Consider the following 5,289-nt stretch of genomic DNA (forward strand, 5'->3'; position numbering starts at 1 on the left):
TCTGATATTCTTGAAAAAGGATTCAGTCTCCTTCAGGGAATTATTTTTATCCCAGATAACAGTCCTAAACTAATTAAAACTAATGTGTCAAATATAAAAACCCCTCTGGACCCCTGTACATCTACCATGGTCCTGGAATTTGGATGCTATAAAGAAAGTTACACAGAAATAAAAGACACAGACTCTGTTCTATATTGAAAACCGCTAAAGTAGAATTTTGAGAGCATACAAAAATGATTAATGGTGAATACTAAATTAATAAGTAAGGGTAGAGTTTAAAAACTGAAGCAGTTTTTCAAAACAGAGACTCAAAGGAAGCTTTATATGTGATAATATTATTATTTGTAATGTTAAAGTATTCAAAGTGATATAACAATGGCACAATTTACATAAAATCACATTTTTAAGGAGGTAGTAGGAATTGAAGACAGGGGCTCTGAGATTCCAGGAGTGAGCCACCTCGTTCAGCCCATAAAATGATATTACTATGGTTCTCATTTTTTTTAAGTAAGGCATCTCATACATATCATCTCTAATTTTTTTTTCTTTTTTTTTGGGGGGGGGGGGTGGGGGTACTAGGGATTGAACCCAGGGTGCTTTGCCACTGAGCTACATCCCCAGTTCTTTTTACTTTTTACTTTGAGGCAGAGTCTCACTAAGTTACTGAGGCTATCCTCAAACTTGGAATTGTGCTTCCTCAGTAGCTGGGAGTATAGGCATGTACCACCTTGCCCAGCAAATCCTTTTAACAATTCAGGAAGATGGGATTCTTATCCCCCTGCTCAAATGAATAAATTCAAACTCAGTGATAGCAACTGCCATCTCCAAGTCCACATAGTTAATAAGTGGTAGAGTCAGATTTATTCCAAGTTCGCTTGGCTGTGCCACTCAGGAAGAACCTGGGCTGGACACTGTGAAATTGCTGTGGTTTATGAAAGAACATATTTGTTGAAAGATTAAGGGGTCATACTTACTATTTGACAGAATTATTTTAAAATTTATCTTTAAGAAGCAATAGCTATTGGTGCAGTTTTGGAGTAATTCAGAATGGCTACTCTAATTTTTGCTGATAAGGAAAACAGAGACCCAGGTACCCCTGTGGCTCCTAAGGATGAGATGAGGGTTGTGGGCCTGCAGTCAAAGCCTCAGGGAGAACCATCTCAGCTTACAACACTGCATGTTGGCAAATGTTTGATGTTCCACCAACCTTGCCTAAAACTGCTGGAAAGGCTGTGGGATCTGTCGACAGAGTTACAGAAAAGCAAGTACAGGCTAAAGGACCCCTCAAATAAAAAGCAACCTACCTTCTCTGTCAAAAGATGACCATGAAGACAAAGCAGAAAGCTTTGTTCCTGCCTTGGATGACCCCTATCCAGAAAGGGAAAACATCTTTCCCTTCAATTCTTTAGATTTTGAGAGTTTTGACCTGCCTGCAAAGCACCAGATTGCATACCTCCCCTTGAATGGAGTGCCTCTCATGATCCTTGACGAGGAGAGAGGACTTGAAAAACTGTTGCAGCAGGGCCTTCCCTTGCCTATGCGGATGTCATCTCCACCACGGGCATCTGATCTATCGCAGTCCCCTTCAAGCATTCTGTCAACCCTAGAAGTGGAATTGCCACCTGTTTGTTACTATGCAGATATTTAAATTTCTCAGTGTTTTATAGTTTGCATATGTTTGTGTTAATAAAGCATCTCTTTAACAGACAAAAGAAACAGCAACTACTATTCCTTAACATCACTAGCTCCATGACACATGCAGTTCTGTAGGGGAACCATGTAATAATCGAAAAGCATGGGCTGGGATCCCAAAATACCAACAAAATAATTCCATGTTTTTATTCTAATTTTCCAAATACCATGAAAGGGGCATGTGGTGTAGAGTAATTTGTATTATTTTCTGTTCCATTCCACTCACCCTTTTACAGTTTCTCCAGTAGCTCTCTTTCCATGGTCACCTAGAACTGCCCTTGCACGGGTTCTACATCTGTATCGTATCACTCTTCTACCTTCTCCCTCCCTCCTGATTCTGGATCACAAATGTAGTTTCCCCAGAATTGACAAGTAATACACAAGACCTTCTTCAGTTTGGAAGTGTTTTTGACCAAATTTTTACTATTTATCCCCTAATAAACATTTTCACTCATTTTTTTATTCCAATTGTCCCTGCCATAAGTTTTTCTTCCTCCCTCCCTCCCTCCCTCCCTCCCTCCCTCCCTTCCTTCCTTCCTTCCTTCCTTCCTTCCTTCCTTCTTTATTTTGCTTTGTTTTTGTTTCTGTTTTTATAGTACTAGGGATGGAACCCAGGAGCACTCTACATACTGAGCTACGTCCACAGCACTTTTTAATTTGTTTTGAAATGGGGGCTCACCAAGTTGCCCCTGCCAACTTTGAACATTCAATCCTCCTGGCTTAGCCTCTTGAGTCACTGAGATTAGAGTCATGTGCCACTGTACCTGGCAGCTGAATGAAACAATGTATGTTTTTGTACTGTGGCCCTGAAAGACCTCAAATCATTATACAGATTGATCATCCCTTATCCAAGATGCTTCAGGCCGACATGTTTCAGATTTTGAAATATTAGCATCTACATGATCAGATACCAAGTCTGAAGACAAAATTCATTTAGATTTCCTTTACACCTCATACCTACAGCCTGAAGGCAATTTTATTTTATTATCATTATTTTGTTGGTGTCTTTATTTTGGGGGAGTTCTGGGGATCAAGCCTATGTATGGTCTCACACATGCTAGGCAAGCACTCTACCAGTGAGCTACATCTCCAGCCCTGGTAATTTTATACAATATTTTTTAAAATGTTGTGCACAAAACAGAATTTCATGGTGTGGAATATTCCACTTGTGTCATCATGTCAACACTCAAAAATTTTTGAATTTTGGATCATTTTGGATTTCAGATTTTAGATTAGAGTTGCTCAATTTGAAATAGCCAGGACAACGCCTGCCCTCCCACCTCCAGAATCAATTTTTGCTATCTTGGGGGTACTATTGTCCATGTTGAGAATGCACAGTTTAGAGCAAGATTTCTCAGCCTTAGCACTATTGACGTTTGGGACCAGATAATTCTCAGCTGTAGCGCAGTCTTGTGCACTTTGTGGGTATTCAGCAGCACACCTGGAATCTACCCAATTAGTGCAAGCAAGTATCACTTCCATGTGATAACCAAAACTGAGACCAAAATAAAATGTCTCCAGACATTTCCAAATGTCACCGAGGGGATAAAATCACCCTGGTTAACCAGAAGGGGAGGCACTTAAATGTCCCAGTATCCAAAGGTGAAGATAGAAAATTTTGACTATTTACATAATAGAAAAATTTTTATTTCCTCTAATTTGTTATTAAGTGATATATGCAATATAATTTGCTAAGTATAGAAGAAATTTTTATCAAGACCCAATACTTCTTCATAGAGAATAGAAGAGACAGAAATCACTTTACCACAAGAAAGAAAACAAAATATTATAACAGAAATGGAAAGTTTTATTAGTTTAACAAACATCTAAAACATTCAGGGCCACTTTCAGTGGGGTTTTAGTGGCCATGGATTTTAATTTTTCTTACTTCTGAGCATCTGTTAAATCTATGATAAACCAGGTGTAGTGGCACATTTCTGTAATCCCAGAGATTCAGGGTGCTGAGGCAGGAGAGCACAAGTTTGAGGCCAGTCTCCACAACTTAGTGAGACCCTGTGTAAAAATAAAAAATAAAAATCAAAAAAATAAAAGAGTAGAACTGGGGATGTAACTCAGTGGTAGAGTACTCTTGGGTTTAATCACTAGTACCACACACAAAAAAATAAATAATAAAACTATGATAAAAATGTTTTATTAAGTTATAACCACAAAATAGTAGAGGTAAATATAAATTTTAGGAAGCTAGAAAGCAGACACAAGAGTAGTAACTGATAAAACAGATCTGAGAAGGTAAAATCCAAGCCAGTAAGAGAAAATAACTGAGACACAACACCAGTTATGCTGTGGAATCTTCCGGTGCTCGGGAATTAGAAGTATGAGTCTGTCTCTGGAAGTGGAGTGAAGGGGCAGAGCTACAAGGCAAAGTATGTGAAAGCAGTTAAATCTCTAAATCGCTTTCTTTAGTCCCTGTCTCTTGGTGACTGACCTCCCTTTCTCTAAAAGGAGACTGAAGGTTTATTCTCAAAAGACGATGGAATAGAGAACCCACAAGGTACATTCAAACAAAAGTGGGATAAGTGTTTACATACACTCTAAGGGAGGAATGTGTACAATGTTCCAGCAGATTTTAAAAGAATAAAAAGTTCAGACAAATTACCCAAGTAAGTGATCCTGTTTGTCAAGCTCTAAGTTGACCTAACTCTGTACTGAGAGCTTCTCAGTCCCTCTGTCCATCCACAGGGGTCCATCAGGACTTCTCGACATGCACAGAGAAGGGACCAAGCAAAAGAAACAACTGGGAAGGAGCCAAATTAGAAAAAAGGTCATTTCAAGAATTGTCAAAAGACAAAAACATGACAAATTTAGTTTAAAAACCCTAATTGTCTTTACTTGCTATTCTAGACCAGGCAACATTCATTGCATAGTCTAGAATAAGCTTTCTGATGAGCTGAGCAGAAAAGGTCAATTTTATAAGGAAAAAGCTGGGGAGAGTGTGCTGAAGAAAAGCAGTAACAGAATAAAAGGCAGATTGCTCATTTCAAAGTTACTTTTTTATAAGACAGAGACAGGGAGAGAGCATAGAACAATACTTGATTACTTAATATCAGGTTACTTTAAGTTACCTTTCTTTCGTAAGATTTAAAGCAGAAGGAACTTTCTCATAACGCTGATTGAAATTGGTCAATCAAGAAATTTGGCTATTTTTGCTCTCTTCCAATTTCTAGGAAAGTCAAATAAAACTTACTTTTAGTTCGGTGGTTGGGAAATTAAGTATGAGTGACTCAATTTTGTTTTTCAGTTTGGACTACTGGTGTCTAGTGCAGGGGCTTAGCTTAGTTCAAGCAATGGCCTCCCATAATTTTTTGTGGGGAGGGGAAGGTTTTACTGGAGATTGAACCCACAGGTACTCTTCCATGAGCTACATCCCCAGTCCTTTTGTTTTTTTATTTTGAGATGGGGTCTCTCTAGATTGCTGAGGCTGGACTCATACTTGCAATCCTCCTGCCTCAGCCTCACAATTTGCTGGGATTACAAGAGTGTGCTTGGGAACAGACTATTATAAAAAAGAAAATTTCAGAGGACAGAAATGAGTTTGGGGTAGTAAAAACAAAGTAGAAAGTAAATATATATATTTAT

At 38.5% G+C, this 5,289-nt stretch overlaps 1 pseudogene across 1 annotated transcript; it reads left to right on the plus strand.

Moving 5' to 3' along the window:
• The first annotated feature begins 1,047 nt into the window (after positions 1–1,047).
• LOC306666587 (securin-like) lies at positions 1,048–1,648 on the plus strand (annotated as a pseudogene). Its single transcript has one exon. The product of its transcript is annotated as a securin-like (transcript).
• Positions 1,649–5,289: the final 3,641 nt, after the last annotated feature.

This window comes from Sciurus vulgaris, assembly GCF_902686455.1.
Source record: "Sciurus vulgaris genome assembly, chromosome: 7".
Taxonomy (NCBI): Eukaryota; Metazoa; Chordata; class Mammalia; order Rodentia; family Sciuridae; genus Sciurus; species Sciurus vulgaris.